Source organism: Schistocerca piceifrons, chromosome X, assembly GCF_021461385.2.
Source record: "Schistocerca piceifrons isolate TAMUIC-IGC-003096 chromosome X, iqSchPice1.1, whole genome shotgun sequence".
NCBI lineage: Eukaryota > Metazoa > Arthropoda > Insecta > Orthoptera > Acrididae > Schistocerca > Schistocerca piceifrons.
Genome location: NC_060149.1, coordinates 164,458,146 through 164,482,368, shown reverse-complemented (window position 1 = coordinate 164,482,368; position 24,223 = coordinate 164,458,146). Strand labels below are relative to the sequence as shown.

General features: G+C 39.3%; 1 protein-coding gene across 1 annotated transcript in view; it reads right to left on the bottom strand.

Annotated features, from left to right (window-relative positions):
- Positions 1-2,630: 2,630 nt before the first annotated feature.
- LOC124722129 overlaps positions 2,631-24,223 on the bottom strand; it is a 256,902-nt gene continuing 235,309 nt past the window's right edge. Inside the window, exon 6 of the mRNA XM_047247333.1 lies at positions 2,631-9,413. The gene's annotated coding sequence lies outside the window, so the exon portion shown is untranslated. The remainder of the gene's footprint in view (positions 9,414-24,223) is intronic.

Below are 24,223 nucleotides of genomic sequence, written 5' to 3'. Positions count from 1 at the left end.
ATAAAATTGTTCTACGTTGTTTACCTGGGCTGTATTCTCACTGCACCTCAACTTGTGTAAGACACATAACTCTGTGCTTGTCTTGACCCTTCAGAAAGATTTGCCACAGTGTCAATCGATAAGGTATCCCTTTGCTGCTGCATATGCACCCCACCAGTGGGCAGTAATATTAAGGGCTTCAGATGACAGCGGAGACCTTGGCCATAAGAGTGCCAACTTCGTGACAGTCGAGGGTAATAACCTAAAATCTGTCGACCATGACCAATGTAACATTGAGCTACCTACACACAGTAACAGATCCCGTTTGTATCTCCACACAACATTTGTGGTTCCTACCAGTCATAGACTGTGTGTAAGTATAGAACGTACTAAACCAAGCAATAGATTAAAAAATGAAATAAACAGTGAGCTAATTATTGTATATTGTTTTTGATCCAATAAAGCTACATTATAACTTGAATAAAAGAACTTTGTGATTAGCAGATTGACATGGTGGTGGTAGTGTTACTGGCTTGCAACCCGCCACACTTGATGAGGAACTGCAACTAGAGTACATACAGAATTACTTTGCCCCTAGCTGCACAGTTAGTGCGGTAGGGAAGAGGACAATGGTGGTGGTGGGAGTTGTCTTACAGATGAGTGTAGCACTGTAAGAGAGATGTAGCTCTATGACTAAAGCCATCTCACAAATTTCTATCTCACAAGACTTCTAACGTACAGCTAGCAAGTCTGCAAACGATCTTATTAACAGGTTATGCCTGTATAACCAATAATTCGATAAATCAATCATTTATTACTAAAAGCACAGTGTGTTACAGGACTGTGCTGAAAATGCAAAAGAAGGAGTGATTTACTTTCGAATGGCTTGTAAACTTACTTCTCTTTGTCTTGTTGCAATGTTAAAATTAGCTTCTTCTGCCAGAATACAACAGAGGTTACACAATTTCACCTCACTAACGTGCTAATGGAGTTGGAATCTTGAAACGGTCTATTATTAAACAAAAATTTGAGAGCAAACTAGAACATTAGCTTATGAAAAGCTCATACTCAGTATAAAAATAAATGTGTAATTTCTTTACTTATTTTGTTGCAAACCTATTCTAAATCTCCTTAGACCAGCTAATGATTGCCATTGAAATAATTACATTATTTTACTGAAAAAATCTGTTGTTACTCATTTATCACATAACATAAGAAAGTGTCACATGTTAACTACATGTAAAATACTTTGCGCTTGACATCCTATGCTTTCCCAAAAAACTCATTTTAGTAACTCACACCGTTTATAGGTTATGAGGGATATTCTGAATATTTCACTTTCACTCTGTCATTTGCACACGTCGATGGAAGAGAGTGTACTACATACAATCCATTTTCTCAGGACTGAACGTAGATAAAGACATTGTCCCAAGTTTAAATAAAAATTCAATGTGTTAGCAACATTTTATAAGCAGCAATATATTATGTAGTGCGCACCAATAAACTTTTCGAATTTCTCATAGAACTGGTAACTCACTCAATGTTAAAATGTCAGAATATCTATGACCAAAAACGAAATGAGGCAGTTCATCATGAAACTGATGAATGAGACTATGAAATGTGAAAGAATGATTTTTTTTAACATGTAGTTTGTTTAAAATCGTTTGATAAATATTGCAGAGTAGCTGAAGTGTGTATGCCTCCATTGGAGACTTAGCATTGTGGGCAGAGAATGGTTCGTTCATAATGAATGAAGTGCACGTCTCAGTAAGTGACAGCAAAATGAGGCACCTGCCCCTTTAGAAGAGAAGACTGGACTCGCCCGCTGCTGAGAGCAAGAATGTTTTTCCGTGTGATGGCCAAGACACTTCGCACAAGTTCTACCTACAAAATGATGCAATGTGTGATTCAATCATAAACCTTGATAGGCTAATGGCTGGCCCCTTCCACCTGACTCACTGCATTATGAATCACAGAGTTATTTTAATTGAAACATACTAACGTTCTCTTGAAAGTCTTGGAAATATTGGATCCATGTGGCTGTTTCTATGTGTCACTCTCAGGATAACCTTGATGTGAAGGATGAACTTCATTACATACGACCAGTTTTCATAATTCATGCTAATTACTAAGCAGAAAGCTATTTTATGGAACACAGATCATTATCAAAATTTAGAATGTGCTGTATGATTATGCTGTATAAACAGCGGAGATTAATTCAGGTTCTTTTTTGTGTATGGATGTGATGATTGCTTTGCTCCATTCGCTAAGAGAATATTGTCATTAGGGATTCAATAGTAAATTATAGTTAAAGTTGAGCTAACTCAGTACAAAATTTTGTGTAAAACCTGTAAACGATCAATCAGGCCTTCAACCATTATTGTCTTCTATTTTTCAATGCCACTAATGACGAGATAAAACTATGAGTTTCACAATTTCTACTGTTAGAGATCATATAGAAGTATCCCTACAAAAACAAAAAAAGGCATTTGATGGCTTGAAATGCTTGTAGTGTTACTTCTTCTGCAATAGCTTGAAGTGTATCTGGAATAGGATCCCAAAACAGGTGAGCCATATGAAATACTTGCACATTATCTTCTAATGAATGTACCAAAATAACATTTGCAAATAATGAAAAATTTATTTGCATCAGCAATAGTCATGCAGAAGGAAATCTCCTCTTACAAGAAAATACTATTAACAATTGGTAGTCATTGTTCGTTACCTACATTACTGTAAAAGTGCATATTCCAAGTGTTGGCATTCAATTTGCTTATGAGTAGAAACCACAAATGTATGAACAACTGTGAGTTACAGGTACATACTTGAAAATGACTGTGTAAAAGTAAGAAATTTCCAATTAAAACTCTTTAAAATACATTGTTTCACTCAAGATTAAAAAACACTCAATATTTTTGTACATAAATACAGTATCTTGATTTCTGCTCCTGTCTCTTACCATTATACAATAAAGCACTTTTTTCTGAAGCACAGTATGTGTAAATACTATAATTGCCAGTGCCTATTACGCAGCTGGAATGCATTAGCAAGAAGCATGAGGTATTAATGTAGAAAGAAAATTGTATAATAGTTTACATACTGTGTTTCAGTTTACAAAATTGAAACAAATCTGAATGGGTTTGCTGTATCAACAAAGAATTTGTGAAGCAATATACAAAAATACATGAAAACAAGATATACTCTAAAATCTGTTAAGCAGCTTACTACAACTGTCAGTTTTCATATTAAATGTAATAAAATTTATGCAGCAAATTACAGAAAACTAATGTTATGCATTAGTGTCAAATGCTTAAATGCCGAGTACCATTTCAAAACAATACAGCAATTTTGAGATTTGTGAAAGACAGTGTATTATGCCAGAGACATTGTTCATATTTAAAGTACATTATTTTAGAGTGGGATTGCTGTACAAACATTCTGTTAAACCAGTTAAAGGCACTCAGTATTTTATAGGCATCTTTTACATTTTTGTATGTACATGACAAAAATATACAATAAAGTAAACTCCTGTATCAGTATCAAGAGATGCTTCAGGATTTTTTGTATACGATAAAGGCTCTCATAGGTTCTTCCTTCTCTTATGAATAGACCAAGTAAACAGAAAACTATGCCCGGCATGTGCAACTTTGTGTGGTCTACCTTCTTTATTATCAAAAATATGTTTCAATAGAAAGCACTGTTAACTGTGACACAAATTTAGAATAAAATTTGTGCAATGTAAATTTTAAAAGCTTGCACAATTTACAAAGACAGCCATACACTAAACTTTAAAAACTGCTATACTTATTTGAGAATACAGTAGAAATTGTATAAGAATCACAAAACCCACACTTCTAATGTGAAATATCACAAAAAAATTTCAACAATTTTTCTCAAATAAAGAGGATAGGTTATAAGTTCCTGAAGAGCTGTTTCTTTAAAATGCAAGGAATATATAACAGAACATATGTTACAATTACATAATTATCTTACTTTTCATTAGCTGTTATATTTAATAGTGTAATCTGTTAAACTGCCTTGCACTTATGAGAGAAAACATAGTAGCAATTTAAACACCTATCGCCTGAAGCAGTTGTATATGTGTGTATGATCTGTACTTACAACTAAGTTTGCTTCTGTTATTGAAAGAGTGGGTATACAATCTTTGTCACAAATCTATAATGATACAATGCAGAAATGTAGCAGAATTCGTTAGAAGTATATATAATACTTCTACAACCTATGATGACTAAAATGCCTGTGTAGCTCATTGCCTGCAAATGGCAACTTCTGTAAGACAAGAATTTCAATTTACTTTATAGACTCTAGAAAGTACAGTAACTTTGTGACGTAAATATCTTATTTTACAAAGTAATTCAATGCAGTTCATCTAGTAACTAATTGATTTTCAAGTTGTTAACTGTTTTCTCTTTTTGTGTGTTGCATATTTTCCCCTTTTTTCCATCACAGTCCTGTTCACTGTAAGTGTGAAAGCTTCTCTAGATATCCCTATATGAATAAAGTACTAGGAAAACATCATAAAGTAACAATTTAAAGAAATTCTGAATAAAACAGTCAACTGCTTGAAAATAGGAGATTTAAGCATCAAACCTGGCACCAATGTATTGATAATAAATTAAGTGGATGGAGGTACCACTAAGAGCAAACGATCATATCAACAAATACGGAATTTAAAAATACCCATCTCAGCAGTACACCAGCTGCATTTACAGCATTAACAGTGTTACAGGGAATAATACAGATATCACTCAAGATTTCAGTGTTGTGTCCCAGGCAGACATAAAGAAAGTTATTATTTACAAAAAGAATGAGACTTTCTTTTCTTTTGGGTATCTAACTTTCCATTTGCAGAGGGTCAGTAACATTAATGAAAATGTGCTCATAAAGTGCAATATGGTCACAAAATTTTAACTTAATAATATCTGACACTAACAAACAGGAATATCTGACATCAAAATTATATGAGGATTTATGACAATTTGGCACGTAGAGTGGCTAATATAACATATTATTTTACTGTATTCCAAACATTACTATAATATATTACATAGATGAAAAATTTTGAGATTCTTAAAATAAACATAACAGATAGCTATCAGAGTGTAACTTTCATTAGTTAGTGATTGTTTGTATATTAATACTATAGTGTAGTTAATTTAGTATGGCCAAAATAATGAACAAATATAGTATTTCTTTACGCAGGTCATCAGAGAATGAGTACAAGCTCAGATTAACAATGATGGGAAGGAAATCCGACCAGCATTTTTGAAGGAACAACTTTAGCATCCATCTTTTTGAATTTAGGAAACCCTAAAAATGGGTGACTATATAGATACTCCAGCCTTGCTTTTACCAAATATTACTGCTTATTCTACTACTGTTAAAAGCACAAAATGAAGTTTGTGTTTCATTAGGCTAAAAATTTGTTTTCAAGTGAAGCTAAGCTCAAGCAGTAATGTATTATATCCATTTTGATGTTGATATTCAAGAACTATAAACCTAGTTTCATTCATTGTTCAGACCATGTAGGAATTTAGTTCTATTAAAAACAGATTTCTGAATGACAATACCTGTAGAAGGTAGGTACATAAATTCATTGCATTTTTTTCATAATGAAAGAGAATTAAAAGGCTGTGACTTTTTTATGACATGTAGTGTTTCTTCTGAAGTGAGTAAATGAAACGGTTTTAGCTTGTGCCTCACCAGAATTATGAAGCACTAGGAACAACAATATGATCTTTGCTATTTGATAATACTATGAATAGTACTATAAGGTTCTGTTAATATTATACAATCAATAATTGGCAAAATTTCTGTTACCTATACTTCATAAACATACAAGTCCAAAAGAAAATATCCTTCCACTTTCCTATTCAGTATATTTTTTATAAGTTTATGAAGGCACTATGGAACATATGACAAAAGAATAATCAATAATTTTCATATTTGGCATTGATTTTTCTACATGAAACCTAGCCACAATCTGTTTCCAGTGTCATTTTAGATGACAGCAAATCTTGAAGGAATGTTATGGCAGGTTTACACAATAAAATAATATTAAATGTAAGATTCACCACTATGAGAAGAGTATGTGATAGAACAGAATTATACACACTGTTCTAAAAATATTTCCATGAATGCTGTTATGTCAAAGCTGTTACTGTGACTGACTCTGAGAAGTTCAAATGACATAAGTATATAAAATTGTCTCACCTCTTCAGTATAATGATACAAACAGAATAATATTCGTTAAATTCTTAATTTGTTTGTATACACTATCAGTAGCTGCTGTATAAACACTATCTAGAAACTAAACATGAGAAGTCTCTTATGTCCATCTTTTCAGAGATGGTTGCAGGACCTCAGCTGGTCAGTGCAGAATGTCAAATCAATTTAGACAGCTGAAAAGTGTTTGATTTGACATTCTAAACATAAGAACGTTTGTGGGGGATTCTGTGAGATCATGTAGAAAACCTTGTTATTGCCACTGAATGTTTTACAGAGTTTGCTTATTCTTAGGAACCTTAATTAAACAAATTAAAACCTGTTACTGAGTAGATAAAAGGAAAGAAGGAAGATTAGAATTTAACATTCTATCAATGATGACATCATTAGAGATAGAGCACAAGCTCACAAAATCAACCAAGCCTTTCAAAGGAACCTTCTAGGCTTCACATTAAATGATTTAGGGAAAGCATAGAAAACCTAAATCAGGATGGTAAGATGAGGATTTTAACTGCCATCCTCATGAGTACATGTCCATTGTCTGAGCACTGTACTGTCTTGCTGGGTCCTGATTTAGAAACAGTTGCTCAGAACAGTCCACTTCTGGATATACTTTATTAGGCCCCAAATATATTGGGGATATTGTTTGGTTCAAGATTATTATTTCCCATTGCACCATTTGCCAGTTATAGTAACAGTGTCAACTATAATTAACTGTATGAATTCATTTGGTCATAAGAATTTCCTTCTCATTTCAGTGTATAACACAAAAAGGAGCATTTTATCTTGCAAAAGTACTGTTTGATTGTCATTAAGACCAATACTTAGTGGTTTGTTGCTGAACACTTGTTCAGAATGGGTTTGATTAGATGTTTCAATTATGATGGTTTTATTCTATGGCTTTCTTTCATATTTCTGCTTCTGGTACTATTGTAGACACATTTGAAATCCCTCTCTGTCTTTCAGAGGATGCAATGAGATTATTACTTGATGTTTATATTCAAAATTGAAATTTTAATGGTACTGCTCATATCCACTGAAATGTAATTCCTGTACATATTGGGAAGTAACCAAATTATGGATGGCTTTTGTAAAGAGGAAAGCTATTTATATGCCTTTTCTGTCCATTACATTTATAAACACTTACTGGAAAGAAAAGCAAGGAATTTGCCCCTCTCAGTATTGACTCTGATTGGAGCAAAAAAGACTCAAAAATTGTAATGCATCTTACCGACATTCATCTACGTATTTATGAACACTATACATCTAACTTTTTCTTAGAAGGTGAAACTAATCAGATTTCTTGGTTCTCAGAGGTAAATGTCTTTTTAAAATTAATGAATAGCATATTTCCATTTGAAACATACATAGATACTGATGAAAAGCTTTTTGTATTAATCTTTGCATCCTGAAACACATGCTGTAGCTGTTTATGATCATAAGAAGCTGTCCGAAATATGAGTGGTAAATAGCTATTAACAAGATAGTCCAAATTTTTCCTGAGGCAATAGAGTGTTTGTGTGTTATTTATTTTACACTGAAAGATGATGATTATACCAAGAAATATTTGCTTGGTCTGCTTTATTTTGAAACTGCTCATTAGTTCTAAATATATACCACATCAAAATGGATATACAAGTACGCATTTTCTGATATTTGATTTCACTGCCATGAAAAGTTCATTTCATATTGTTGGCCATTATTTCTGTTACCAAATACTATAAAATTAGAGTATAAAAAAGCTCTTTCTCTATGAGTTCTACTACTTAAATCCCTAGAATAACTTTCATTAATGAGGCACCTATGAAATGTGTATGCTTCTCTCCTAGATGTGTAAGGTTTTTCAGGCTTGAACTGGCTATGAGTGGTTTAAAAACGAATAAACTTTTTAGGTCATATGAGAGATGTATGAATATTTTATTCTGTTTAAGCGCTGAATTTGATGTTTTGTGATATGTGAGTTAAACAGATGCTAATCTATTACTAATTAAATAACCTTTACCTATTTACAAGCATGTGTAGTATGAAACATTTCTGTTCCCAGTGATTTCTAGTCTTATGCCAGGAGCTTTACTTTCAAAGAAATTCTTCTTCATTATCTATGTTGTAAAATTGACTTTTCTATAAAAATATCTAGTGAAACTACTGATTATTAGAATAGGCATTTCTTTCATAAGAGAGCTACTTGGAAGATTTTTAGAGGCATCAGATTGACTTTGTTAGTCACAGCTTTTACCTTGGATAAAATTTTTTTGTCTTACATATTTCATCTATTTCAAATTCAAAAACTAGTTTATTCTTGTTATGGCTTTAAAACACACTACTTGCATTTGTATTAGTTAAGGGTTGAGGGCAGCTTTGTGTCTCACTGATTTCAGCAGTCATTTACATTCTGCTTAAAAGGACATTTTCAAAAAGAAAGGACTGGAACTAGGTTATTTACGTTTGAATGTAACGAATAATCAGATAAACAAAGAATATTTCATAAAATCATAGTGCTGTGATGTCTGACAGAGCATATGTTTGTAGAGAATTGGAACTATAGCTGTATAATTTGTTTCATAATGTACTATCACTCATGCTAGGAAATAAAGGTTGCTCAGGAAGCAATTGGTGTGAATTTTAAAACCTAATTTGCTACAGTATGTCTAAAATTTTATATTTCTTTGAGCGTTTAGGTGCTTAATCTGTGAATACTTTCTAATGAGCAAATCTAGTAAGTATTAGAATTAAAATCCCTAAAGTAATCATGAATTGACACAGGTTTTGTTTTCCCACTATATGTAATCTGATTTCATTCTTAATAAAAGAGAGACATTTCAAGCGTTTTTGTTATCCCAACCAGTACTTAAATAACAACAGAATACATTAGTTGTTGATACTTGTGCCACCAGTTCCATCCAGTCACGTACAAAAGCACAGACAGTTATGTGTTTCCTGTTTATGAGCTTCGAGAATGTGTCAAAAACGACACTGGAATAAAAATTGTTGAACTACGGATAAATCTCGCTGATGTTTGTTTTGATATCCCACACTGTGAGAACCTCATGTTCCACTGTGTGCGTTTCTCTCAGCTACTGGAAGAACAGTTGCTTGGGAAATTTGTTCTTGCACTAATGCAGGCGCTTGGAACACACAGAAAATTAGGCTGGGTTGGCATACTCTCTTCCATAGGCTTCTTGAGACATCTGAAACAAAATAGAATAGACTTACAGGTTTTGTAAATTTATTCCTACATATTACAGATCAGAAACGGAGCGAGTACGAAGCTAATGTTGAGGGATGCACACATTAGAAATCAAGGTGCTGTTTTTACGTCGTTGCTATACTGGCTTCCTTCCGCTACAGGTCTGTGAGTACAAGTCAGAACGGCGGAGCTGCTGTTCCTTCCTACTCGTCAACTCGTCTTTCACTCTGTAGCGTTAAGGAGTGTAAGGCTACTCGTGACCTAGAACGGAAGTTGAGTACAGGTCTTGCTGTAGTAAAGTGGTACTGACGTCGCAAATGATCGCTTGTCGGCCTCTAATGGAGCTGTGTTTTGTGACCCTGTGGAGGGTTGTAAGACGAAAATTAAGTGATGAAGTGTATGCAACTGGAAATATGTTTTATAATAGGAAGAGTGATGTCTGGAAAAAAAGTTCGATGCTATAGTCTACGGTTCAGACGAAAAACATATAAAGTTCGTCCAGTTCAAACAAATGAGAGCATGAGTGTGAGAGGACATATCTCCTCCGTCAAACGAATACAGAGTACAGAGCAACGTCACCGCTACGTCTCCGCGCCAAGAAAGCGCGCCATTTCTGTATTCCTTTGGTCACGGAAACATCCTTTAATGGGCTAACAGTGAGATGTGATTGAGAAAGTGTCATGACGATCTCTCCGTTGGAAGAAAACGATTCCAGACTAGTTCTCCATTCGGATCTCTGGCAATGGATTATCAAGGGGGAGGTGACCATGAAAAAAATATTGAATAACTAGCGGAAGGATGGTGTGCTACGGGTCTGGGAATGGATTGTCAGAAGTTTGAACGTGGTAGAGAAGCTGTAAATTCTGTGAAGGGAAATGCTAAGGCTCAATCTAGATACAGTGGGCATCAGTGAAGTAATATGGAAAGAGGACAAGGATTTCTGGTAAGACGAGTACAGGGTAATATCAACAGGAAATGGTAAAACAAGAGTGGGATTCGTTATGAACAGGAAGATAGGACAGAGAATGAATTACTGTGAACAGTTAAGTGTTTGTTGCTCTCATCAGAATCAACCAACACTGACAACAATAGTTCAGGTATAGATGCCGACGTCGCATGCAGAAGACGAAGAGACAGAGAAAGTATACGAAGATATTGAACGAATAATTCAGTACGTAAAGGGAGTTGAAAATCGAACAGTCATGGGGGATTGGAATGCGGTTGTAGCGGAAAGAGTAGAAGAAAGGGCTACAGGAGAATAAAGGCTTGGTACATGTAAGGAGAGGAGAAATACTGATTGAATTCTGCAATAAATTTCAGGTGGTTATAGCGAATACTCTATTCAAGACTCACAAGAAGAGGAGGTATACATGGAAAAGGCCAGGAAATACAGGAAGATTTTAGTCAGATTACATCGTGGCCAGGCAGAGATTCCGAAAACAGTGTTGGATTGTAAGGCGTACCCAGGGACAGATATAGACTCAAATCACAATTTGGTAATGATAAAGAATAGATTGAAGTTTACCGAGACTAGTCAGGAAGAATTAATGTGCAAAGAAGTGGGATACAAAAGTACTAAGAAACGGAGAGATACGCTTGAAGCTCTCACCTATGGATATTGCGAAATTTGAATATCTCAGTAGGCAGTTCAGTTGAAGCGGAATGGACATTTCTAAACAGGGCAATCACGGGAGTTGGAGAGAAAAACGTAGGTACAAGGAACGTAACTGCGATGAAATATGGGTAAGAGAAGATATACTTCAGTTGATCGACGAAAGAGGGAGGTACGAAAATGGTTAGGGAAACTCAGGAATACAGAAATACGAGTCACTTAGAAATGAAATAAATAGGAGGTGCAGGGAAATTAAGGGGTAATGACTACATGAAAAATGTGAATAAGTTGAAAAAGAAACGATTTTTTGAACGACTGACTCAGCATATGTTGTTGTCTTCAGTCCATAAACTGGTTTGATGCAGCTCTCAATGCTACTCTATTCAATACGAGCCTCTTCATCTCCGAATAACTACTGCAACCTACATATTTCTGAATCTATTTACTGTATTCATCTGTCGGTCTCCCTCTATGGTTTGTGAACCCCCCCCCCCCCCCCCCGTCCCCCTCCAATACTAAATTGGTGATCCCTTGATGTCTCAGAATGTAATCAACCGATCCCTTCTTTTGATCAAGTTATGGCACAGATTCCTTGTCTCCTCAATTCTACAGGGTGTTACAAAAAGGTGCGGTCAAACTTTCAGGAAACATTCCTCACACACAAAGAAAGAAAATATGTTATGTGGACTTGTGTCCGGAAACGCTTACTTTCCATGTTAGAGCTCATTTTATTACTTCTCTTCAAATCACATTAATCATGGAATGGAAACACACAGCAACAGAACGTACCAGCGTGACTTCAAAGACTTTGTTACAGGAAATGTTCAAAATGTCCTCCGTTAGCGAGGGTACATGCATCCAACCTCCGTCGCATGGAATCCCTGATGCGCTGATGCAGCCCTGGAGAATGGCGTATTGTATCACAACCGTCCACAATACGACCACGAAGAGTCTCTACGTTTGGTACCGGGATTGCGTAGACAAGAGCTTTCAAATGCCCCCACAAATGAAAGTCAAGAGGGTTGAGGTCAGGAGAGCGTGGAGGCCATGGAATTGGTCCGCCTCTACCAATCCATCTGTCATCGAATCTGTTGTTGAGAAGCGTACGAACGCTTCGACTGAAATGTGCAGGAGCTCCATCGTGCATGAACCACATGTTGTGTCGTACCTGTAAAGGCACATGTTCTAGCAGCGCAGGTAGAGTATCCCGTATGAAATCATGATAACGTGCTCCATTGAGCGTAGGTGAGAACATGGGGCCCAATCCAGACATCACCAACAATGCCTGCCCAAACGTTCACAGAAAATCTGTGTTGATGACGTGATTGCACAATTGCGTGCGGTTTCTCGTCAGCCCACACATGTTGATTGTGAAAATTTACAATTTGATCACGTTGGAATGAAGCCTCATCCGTAAAGAGAACATTTGCACTGAAATGAGGATTGACACATTGTTGGATGAACCATTCGCAGAAGTGTACCCGTGGAGGCCAATCAGCTGCTGATAGTGCCTGCACACGCTGTACATGGTACGGAAACAACTGGCTCTCCCGTAGCACTCTCCATACAGTGACGTGGTCAACGTTACCTTGTACAGCAGCAACTTCTCTGACTCTGACATTAGGGTTATCGTCAACTGCACGAAGAATTGCCTCGTCCATTGCAGGTGTCGTCGTCGTTCTAAGTCTTCCCCAGCCGCGAGTCATAGGCTGGAATGATCCGTGCTCCCTAAGACGCCGATCAATTGCTCGAACGTCTTCCTGTCGGGACATCTTCGTTCTGGAAATCTGTCTCGATACAAACGTACCGCGCCACGGCTATTGCCCCGTGCTAATCCATACATCAAACGGGCATCTGCCAACTGCGCATTTGTAAACATTGCACTGACTGCAAAACCACGCTCGTGATGAACACTAACCTGTTGATGCTACGTACTGATGTGCTTGATGCTAGTACTGTAGAGCAAAGAGTCGCATGTCAACACAAGCACCGAAGTCAACATTACCTTCCTTCAATTGGGCCAACTGGCGGTGAATCGAGGAAGTACAGTACATACTGACGAAACTAAAATGAGCTCTAACATGGAAATTAAGCGTTTCCGGACACATGTCCACATAACATCTTTTCTTTATTTGTGTGTGAGGAATGTTTCCTGAAAGTTAGGCCGTACCTTTTTGTAACACCCTGTATACAGTATCTCATTAGTTACGTGATCGACTCATCTAATCTTCAGCATTCTTCTGTAGAACCACATTTCGAAAGCTTCTAGATTTTTTTATCTAAACTGTTTGTCGCCCATGTTTCACTTCCATACATTGCTGCGCTCCGGAGAAATACCCTCGGGAAGGACTTCCTAACACTTACATCTATATCCCATGTCAAGAAATTTCTTTACTTGAGAAATGCTTTTCTTGCCATTAGCAGTCTACATTTTATATTCTCTGTACTTCAGTCATCCTCAGTTATTTTGCTGCCCAAACAACAAAACTCATCTACTAGTTTAAGTGTCTCGTTTCCTAATCTAATTCCCTTAGCATCACCTGAATTAATTCGACTACATTCCATTATCCTCGTTTTGATTTTTTTTATGTTCATCTTATATCCTTCTTTCAAGACACTGTCCATTCCGTTCAACTGCTCTTCCAAGCCCTCTGCTGTCACAGACAGAGTTACAATGTCATCAGAAAACCTCAATGTTTTTATTTCTTCGCCGGCCGGGGTGCCCAAGCGGTTAAAGGCGCTACAGTCTGGAACCGCGCGGCCGCTACGGTCGCAGGTTCGAATCCTGCCTCGGGCATGGATGTGTGTGATGTCCTTAGGTTAGTTAGGTTTAAGTAGTTCTAAGTTCTAGGGGACTGATGGCCTTAGAAGTTAAGTCCCATAGTGCTCAGAGCCGTTTGAACCATTTTTTTTATTTCTTCTCCGTGAACTTTAATACCTACTCCAAAATTTTCTTTGGTTTCCTTTACTGCTTGTTCAATGTATGTAATGAATAACGAAGGGGATAGGCTACCACCCTCTGTCACTCCCTTTCCCACCACTCTCTCCCTTTCGCCCCCTTCGACTCATAACTGCCGTCATCTCACAGAAAAATCAAAACAATCTTCGGTGAAATTAAAAGCAAGAGTGGTAACATTAAAAGTGCAACGGGAATTCCACTGTTCAATGGGGAGGAGAGAGCAGATAGATGGAAAGAGTAGAGTGAGAGCCTCTATGAGGGGGAGGACTTATGCGATCACGTGACAAAAGAAGAAACAGGAGTCGATAGGTAAGACGTAGGTATCCAGTATTGGAATCGGAATTCAGAAGAGTTTTTGAAGGCAGGATGGATAACATTCCATCGGAATTTCTAAAATAATTGCGGGAAGTGGGAACAAACCTGTTATTCACGTTGGTGTGTAGAATGTATAAGACTCACGATATACCATCAGACACCCGGAAAAACATCATCCACACAATTCCCAAGATTGCAAGAGCCAACAAGTACGAGAATTATCGCACTCGTGTTTCCCAGTTGCTGACAAGAATAGTATACAGAAGAATGAAAAAGAAAATTGAGGATGTGTTAAATGATGATCAATTTTGCTTTAGGAAAGATAACGGTGCTAGAGAGGAGATTCTGACGTTGCAAAAAGAATGGTTCAAATGGCTCTGAGCACTACGGTACTTAACATCTGAGGTCATCAGTCCCCTTGACTTAGAACTACTTAAACCTAACTAACCTAAGGACATCACACACATCCACGCCCGAGGCAGGATTCGAACCTGCGACCGTAGCAGCAGCGCGGTTCCGGACTGACGCGCCTAGAAGCGCTCGGTCACAAAGGCCGGCTCTGACGTTGCAGTTGATGATGAAAGCAATACTGAAGAAAAATCGAGAAACGTTCATAGGATTTGTCGACCTCGAAAAAGCGTTCGACAATATAAAATGGTGCAAGACGTTCGAAAGCCTGACAAAAATAGGAGTAAATATAGGGAAAGAAGGCAGCGTAAAATATTTACAGTAAACAAGAGGGAACAATAATAATGGAACATCAAGAACGAAGTGCACGGATTAAAAATGGTGTAAGACGGGGATATAGTCTTTCGCCTCCGTTGTTCGATCTATACATCGAAGAAGCAGGGACGGAAATAAAAGAAATGATTCGATGATGACATTGCTATCCTCAGTGAAACTGAAGAAGAACTACGGGACCTGTTGAACGCAATGAACTGTCTAATGAGTACAGAATATGGATTGAGAGTAAACTGAAGAAAGTCGGAAGTAATGGGAAGTAGCAGAAATGAGAACAACGAGGAACTTAATATCAGGATTGGTGATCACGAAGTCGATGAAGTTAAGTAATTCTGCTACCAAGGCAACAAAATAACCCATGATGGACGGAGCAAGGAGGTCATAAAAAGCAGGCTAGCACTGGCAGAAAGCGAATTTCTGGCAAAGAGAAGTTTACTATATTCAAAGATTCAAAGTCTACTATATTCAGATAGGTCTTAATTTGAGGAAGAAATTTCTGAGAATGTACGTCTGGAGCACAGCATTATATGGCAGTGACACATGGACTGTGGAAAAACTGGAACAGCAGGAGAGAATAGAAGCATTTGGGATGTTGTACTGCAAAAGAACTTTGAAAACCGGGTGGACGGATAAGGTAAAGACTGAGGTGGTTTTTCGCAGAATCGGCGAGGAAAGGAATAAAGGGAAGACCCTGACAAGGATGATAGGACATCTGTTAAGACATCAGGCAATAATTTCCATGGCACGAGGAAGACAGAGATTGGGATACAGCCAGCAAATAATAGAAGACATAAATTGCAAGTGCTACTCTGACATGAAAAAATTGGCGCAGAAGGGTTCGTGGCGGGCTGTATGAAACCAGTCAGAAGACTGATGACTCAAAACAAAAAAACAAAAAAAAAAAAAAAGACGAGATGTGTGCCATATTACCCCTTTGTGTAATTTTTTCGTAGACTGGTCTAAATTTATATTAATAACTAATCACCATTTATAGAATATTATATATAAACGTAATTGTTACACATTCTCTGAATAGGGATTAAAGATTAAAAAAAAACTCACGGCAGTCACCGAAGAACCGTTCAGTTATTGTATCCATACATACAGCAAAAATGAACGTATGTATGTATGTTTTTGGGCATGCATGTTTCACATCTCCTCCTAAACCACAGGATCGATTTCAGCGAAACTTGGTACAGGTATCATTTACTGTCTATAAAAAATCTCTATGATGGGGAAGAACCACTTACCTAACAATGGGGCTGGGGTGGGGGCGAAAAAGCAGTGTGGCCGACGACGCGCGAATACTCATACTTTATTCACCCAGTATTTGAGAATGAGAGCACTTTGTGACTTGTAGCAAACTTCTCGCATAATTTCAAACCTTTATGAACTTCTTCTCGCTTACACCTCGCACAAAATGATGAAAGGAAAAAAGTTTGTCGCTTACAACATTTTCGCAGTTCATGCAGTAAAACTGCAGAATGAAACATGACGTTTAAGTTTTTACTTCTTTGCTACTAACTGTATCAGCAACACATTTTGTAAACAGTATTTACATATGGCACTGGATGTACCAGCAAGGTTATATAATCACACAACACGTAATTCAGGAGACATGACGTCATAAACACTCAGATGAGCGAAAATGAAACTGCAGGGCGAAATTCGATAGAAAGATACATAACACATGCGTAAAAAAAAAAAAAAACGCGTGAAATATGCAAAATACCGGGTGACCAAAAAGTCAGTATCAATTTGAAAACTTAATAAATCACGGAATAATGTAGATAGAGAGGTAAAAATTGACACACATGCTTGGAATGACATGGGGTTTTATTAGAACAAAAAAAAAAAAAAAAAACACCCCATATTGATAGACGCGTGAAAGATCTCTTGCACGCGTCGTTTGGTGATGATCGTGTGCTCAGCCGCCACTTTCGTCATGCTTGGCCTCCTAGGTCCCCAGACGTCAGTCCGTGCGATTATTGGCTTTGGGGTTACCTGAAGTCGCCAGTGTATTGTGATCGACCGACATCTCTAGGGATGCTGAAAGACAAAATCCGACGCCAATGCCTCACCATAAATCCGGACATGCTTTACAGTGCTGTTCACAACATTATTCCTCGACTACAGCTACTGTTGAGAAATGTGTAAGGTGTCAGGCAAACCAACACCTTCCATGAAAACCCTGACATGATAAGCAAATCCAGTAGTACGTCACATAGCTCCGAATAAATCGTGACATTAAATTAACCAAACTAATACGAGTAACGAGTGAGCAAATGGAATACCACAGACTAACACAAGAATGCCTAAATGCATGTCATACCTTCCCACAGTGAGACAGACGCAGATCCGAGGGGAGAAACGAGAACAGAAGCCGAGAGCAGAACCGTGTTAAGTTAGAGAAGGCCCTACGATAAGGGACGGACACCCACGTCGCCAGCTAACCGTTAGGACCATCCCCCAGCCCATGTTAAAAGCTAGAGCCCTAGTGTGAGACTTTTTCACGTCTCTGTTACGTTAGGACCACCCCCCAGCCCATGTTAAAAGCTAGAGCCCTCCAGAAGAACAGTATGGATCTTACCATAACACAAATAGGGCCACCTCAGCCGCATAATTTAGCGTGAGACTTTTTCGCGTCTCTGTAACGTCAGGACCACCCCCCAGCCCATGTTAAGAGATAGAGCCCTGCAGAAGAACAGCATAGGTATTACGATAACATTAAAAGGACCACACCAGCTGCAAGTTTTAGCGTGAGACTTTTTCGCGTCTCTGTTACGTTGCAAACTTTAAAATCATTGCCCCACCACGAAAAGTATAACGTTTCTCATTGGATAGGCGGAGCTTAAGGTTAACATTGAGACCCTGATTGGTCAGATGAAAACACAGCCAGATAGTTTTTTTACACTAACTTCGGTAAATTGTAGTAAGGAGAAGTTAGGAGAGAGTTGCTTCCGAGACGGCGAGGTGAGCGGCGCTGTGCTGCTCGCCGCCCCCTGACGAACACCGACAAGGCAATGAACGCACGCGATGCCGCATAACAGCGCATAAAGCTTCACTCAGAACTGCAGAAGTCTCATCTGTTACACCCCCTTTTTGCGTAGTACTAGCGTCGATCGTCAATTAAAGCTCATGGTGTTCACATTTGCCACTTGAAATAAAAATCTGAAACGCGATGATTTTTCTGTTATATAGTTATTGAGAAGCCACATCAGCCACTGTAATTTACGACAAGTTAGATAAGTAATTAAAGATAATTGAGGGTCACTGTAGACCATTTTGATAGTTTTCTCTTTTGTGAAACTTAAATTAAATCTAAATTATAGATATGATATGGCATAGGTCATCCTTTGATCCATTGTAGAACTTGGAAACCCACTCAGGGAATATTCATTCACATTCTTGTTGAACGCAGTTGGTTTTTACCATCCTGTATTAAAACATTTCCTTTTATCAATAGTGCAATTTATAAACAATGTTTTGTGAGTAGAATAAAATTTCCAATGGTAAACTTAACTGCTTTTTCGACGTTATTTTACCAGCTAACTAAAAGTAGGAAAGCCTTGAACTCCTTGCACTAAATTTAGTCAGTATTAAGATTCTTTTACAGGGAGTGCAGTGGAGCTGACGCTGAAATCATTAAGTATTTGGTTATATCATCGCTAGTCTCACTGAACTCTTCTGATCTCTACATGTCATGTGTGGTCTGGCGTCTCCTTACCAGCAACAGGTCCCAGGTTCAAACTAGTCAATTCCCTAAAAAACACGCTCAGAGCGTCGTTGCGCGAAAGTGGTAGGGAGACACGATATAGAACAAACAGACACCACAAAGAATGTTAGAAAATGGCGACCCTGCCAGGATGGTAAAGTACCGTGGTTGAAGGTTGACCACATGCCTAACTAGGTCAGAAAAACATCCTGTTGAAAAATTTTCGTAATAAAAAAAAATAAATTTTTTTGAACGTTATAAATAGTCGAAAACAGTAGCTGCAGCAATAGATAGTAAGAAAGTATTCAATAAAAGTGAGACATTCTGGCAGAGAGAATAGCATAATTAAGTCATGAATTTTAATATTGTTAGAATTAAGTTTTCTCTCCAATGCAAGCGCACAGGTGGCGGATACATCGTTGACAAGTTGGTTCTGACCCAACAAGTAAGTGAATGGTTTGTCAAGTCGTGTGAACAAAAAGTTTATGAAACGCGTGAGATCGTATGAGCATATGTTGACTCGAAGTAGGGCACGTGAATTGCTTTTAAAACAGAAAATAAGGGATTCGGAAAGATTAGCAATGGCAGATCGAGACCTTGACCGAATTGAGGTAGAGACCCAGCATGAAAATGGACAGAGAATGGAGGACAGTACAACAGACGATGCAGTATCGCGAGAATTAGGACATATAACGCATCATAACGAGGATAATGTACGTCAAGGCATAGAAAACGTAAGTCAGCATACGACAGAGGAGCAGGAAAGTAGAGAGACAGTCGATGAGGATTCTAACTTGCGTCTTGAATACGTAGAACCCATAGTACAAGTAATCAGAGCTCCCTCACCACAGAGTACAAGGAATTCGAGCAGAAACGTGTCACCGCACAGTTCAACGCAATCGGTTGCAAACCAATACTTGGGCGAAAACACAGAGCGTAGGACGTCGGTAGAAAACGCAATAGGACCCACAAATCTGGCAGAATTATTACAATTAATGACCGAAACCATGACAAGACAAAATAAAGAAATTGCGAACCAAATTAAAATTCAGAATGCAGAAATGACGAAACAAAATGCAGAAACCACGAGACAAATGCGTGCGATTAAAGAACAAAACAAAAAAATTCAGTTACACCTAAGTCATATTGAAGACGAGGCAAAAGTATCTCGAGAAGTGATAGGAAACTTAATAACAGGTCACAATCAATTGAGATCAGACATTGACAAGGTACAAGAGGACGTACAAACAAAGCGTAGTGACATTCAGGACGAGATCAAAATATTACGTCATAACACCCACGGAGAAGTCAAGAAGCTAGAGAAACAGATAAACGAAATTACTAGACAAGCAGCAGGTACAGCGCGTGAAGTTGTTGAAAACAGTGTGTTACACAAACGCATCACAAAAGCAGCGCTGAAAAGATATGATAACCGCATAGTTAAAATACACTCCTGGAAATGGAAAAAAGAACACATTGACACCGGTGTGTCAGACCCACCATACTTGCTCCGGACACTGCGAGAGGGCTGTACAAGCAATGATCACACGCAAGGCACAGCGGACACACCATGAACCGCGGTGTTGGCCGTCGAATGGCGCTAGCTGCGCAGCATTTGTGCACCGCCGCCGTCAGTGTCAGCCGGTTTCCCGTGGCATACGGAGCTCCATCGCAGTCTTTAACACTGGTAGCATGCCGCGACAGCGTGGACGTGAACCGTATGTGCAGTTGACGGACTTTGAGCGAGGGCGTATAGTGGGCATGCGGGAGGCCGGGTGGACGTACCGCCGAATTGCTCAACACGTGGGGCGTGAGGTCTCCACAGTACATCGATGTTGTCGCCAGTGGTCGGCGGAAGGTGCACGTGCCCGTCGACCTGGGACCGGACCGCAGCGACGCACGGATGCACGCCAAGACCGTAGGATCCTACGCAGTGCCGTAGGGGACCACACCGCCACTTCCCAGCAAATTAGGGACACTGTTGCTCCTGGGGTATCGGCGAGGACCATTCGCAACCGTCTCCATGAAGCTGGGCTACGGTCCCGCACACCGTTAGGCCGTCTTCCGCTCACGCCCCAACATCGTGCAGCCCGCCTCCAGTGGTGTCGCGACAGGCGTGAATGGAGGGACGAATGGAGACGTGTCGTCTTCAGCGATGAGAGTCGCTTCTGCCTTGGTGCCAATGATGGTCGTATGCGTGTTTGGCGCCGTGCAGGTGAGCGCCACAATCAGGACTGCATACGACCGAGGCACACAGGGCCAACACCCGGCATCATGGTGTGGGGAGCGATCTCCTACACTGGCCGTACACCACTGGTGATGGTCGAGGGGACACTGAATAGTGCACGGTACATCCAAACCGTCATCGAACCCATCGTTCTACCATTCCTAGGCCGGCAAGGGAACTTGCTGTTCCAACAGGACAATGCACGTCCGCATGTATCCCGTGCCACCCAACGTGCTCTAGAAGGTGTAAGTCAACTACCCTGGCCAGCAAGATCTCCGGATCTGTCCCCCATTGAGCATGTTTGGGACTGGATGAAGCGTCGTCTCACGCGGTCTGCACGTCTAGCACGAACGCTGGTCCAACTGAGGCGCCAGGTGGAAATGGCATGGCAAGCCGTTCCACAGGACTACATCCAGCATCTCTACGATCGTCTCCATGGGAGAATAGCAGCCTGCATTGCTGCGAAAGGTGGATATACACTGTACTAGTGCCGACATTGTGCATGCTCTGTTGCCTGTGTCTATGTGCCTGTGGTTCTGTCAGTGTGATCATGTGATGTATCTGACCCCAGGAATGTGTCAATAAAGTTTCCCCTTCCTGGGACAATGAATTCACGGTGTTCTTATTTCAATTTCCAGGAGTGTAGAAGCGCAAATGAAGCGACAATTTCAGAAATTGCGAACAGGGTTGTTGCAAACCATTGAAGAGCGTAGTGAACAGGATCGAACAAGCACAGAGTCTGCAACCACATCCGTATCTGTAACAGCACCGGAAAAACAAGCAATTAACGAAGATATTACGCATTTGCGATTCCAATTACAGGCGGAAAGTAACATACGTGAAATCAGACAGCCTGCACAGCAACAAACACGTTTCGAAATTCTTGATGAACAAACGTCATCACAAACACATGCGGAACCACAAATGTATGTTTCAAGACAGTTTGGATCGTGCAATGAAGCAGCAAGGTTAGCCAGACAAGATACCGAACGAATACCTGACAATGGAAAGCCAGGTCGCGAAGAGTAAAGTGCAATGCATTCAGCTACACGTTCACAATCGATGGAAGAAAATTATTGCGTACCACTCCAACGATACTACGCAAGGGTAGGCGAAAGTTACAGTGGACAATATCCAATGGATCTACCACAACCGGAAAGAACGACGGGAGAAATGATCAGAAACAAAAGTGGCGAAGAATCGCGAATTTCATATGGAACTATGACGAAGTACGACAACGATCATCTCCTCACAGTCAGAAAATTTCGACACTTTCGAGAAGGAAACTCATTACATCCACGAACGTTTATTGATCAATTCCGAGTAGGATTACCAGAACACTGAATGCTAGCACACAAATTAGACTTTATATGTGCACACATGTCAGGAACAGTCGCAGAAGCCATGCAGAATGTTGCAGCGACATGCCAATCGTACGAAGATTACAGAGAGAAGTTTCTCTCACGATATTGGTCCAGCGAAGCACAGAACAGAGTGAAGTACGAATTATTACAGAACCCATATTTTGAAAATTCAGGAGAGAAGAGTCCCGTGAAATTTTTCGAATTAATGGCAAAGAAAAATCAATGCTTAGATGTACCATACAGTGACGGAGAGTTGATTAAATTATGCGCGATGAAGCTACCATTGAAATACCAGCAATCGTTAGTAGGTCGCGGAGGCAATGACGTCGAAGCATTTAAAGGTATTCTAAGGGAATTAGAGTTCATATTTTCGGAAGATGACGCAAGAAAAAGACGAAGCGCACGTGAAAACGAAAGCAAAAAGCAGTGGAATCCACAAGACACAGTACGAAGAAACATTAATTACGAACTATGTGATAACTTCGCACCAAGAAACGACAATAGATTTCAACAAAGAACGGGTTATGGATTTAGAAGAGAATATGGCAATAACTATAATTCACCCAGGAACGGCAACAACTATTACAGAGGGAATAACGACAACCGGAACGGGTGCTGGAGAACCAATAGACCGACAAATTATCAACAAAGAAACCACTATCAACAAGCTGAACAAGAAAAGAGAATACAGATAGAAGAGGTGGAGGTAAGACCACCAAACCCCGATAAACGTTCGAATTGACAGCTAAGCGCCCATGCCAAAGAGAATGACGCACCGACCCAGGACAATTGCAGCACCTTGAACAGAAAAGTAAAAATCTTATCACGAGAAGAGAAGAAGGAAGAAACAAATCCGCAGGGACCAGACGAAAACGAAGACAAGAAAATAACAATATCGTGTTGGGACGAAATTAATTGGGAGAATACTGACGAGGAAGATGAATTACCAGAGGCATGCACAACGAATGTAGGAGGAAAGGACGAAGTAATGAGTATTGCAGAGCTATTTGAGATGGAAACCAGGGAAAGCGAATTCAATGAGGATAATGCGCAGTCGACAGAAGTTGAAAATAAGTTACGAGTGGGCACACAACGCAACGTATATAATGAAGGAAGTTATGAAGCGATAATTAGAGCATTTAGATGCGATTATGAGGAAGTAGCGACGAAGAAGGAGAAGATAGACGAGGACGAGGAAAAAGTAGAGGATGTTGAAGAAAGCGTAAATGAAGGAAGAAACAGAGAAGAGGAAATAAAAGAGAGAGAAGTAGCAGTCGAAGCTTATCCTACAGAAAGTTCGAATTCACAAGGGAAATTCCTAAAAAGACTCATGTATGATTCAGTGGAGGATTCGTTGATGCAAGAAGAAGAAGAAGAACAGACCCAACCCTTTCAAATTCAACCAATTGTGAAGGCCATGGTAAAGCATATCCCAGCCAATATTGTAACTGATAGCGGAAGTGAACTGAATGCGGTCTCAGAAAATTTATTCATGCAGTGTAATGCCAATGAGGAATTGCCAGTTCTGAAAACACGTAAGATTAAAGTAAGAGGTCCTATTAGAAACAATGCTGCGGAAGTTACGAGACAAACAAGGTTAACTCTTTCGTGCCAAGGTCAAAAGATCGGAGCCAACTTCGTGATTATACCTAAACTAACTGTAGATTTGATTATAGGTGCAGATTTTTTAAATGAGAGACGAGCGATAATAGATATGGGGAAAGGTAGTGTAACATTCGGGAATGTCACACTTCTCTTTGAGCAAAAGCTAAAATTAGAAGAAATACCAGTTATAAACAAACAATTAAGAATGACGCGAGATAAAGAAGATGAAGAATTAGAATCGTATGCACAAAAGGGGGAATCGCCTCAACTCAT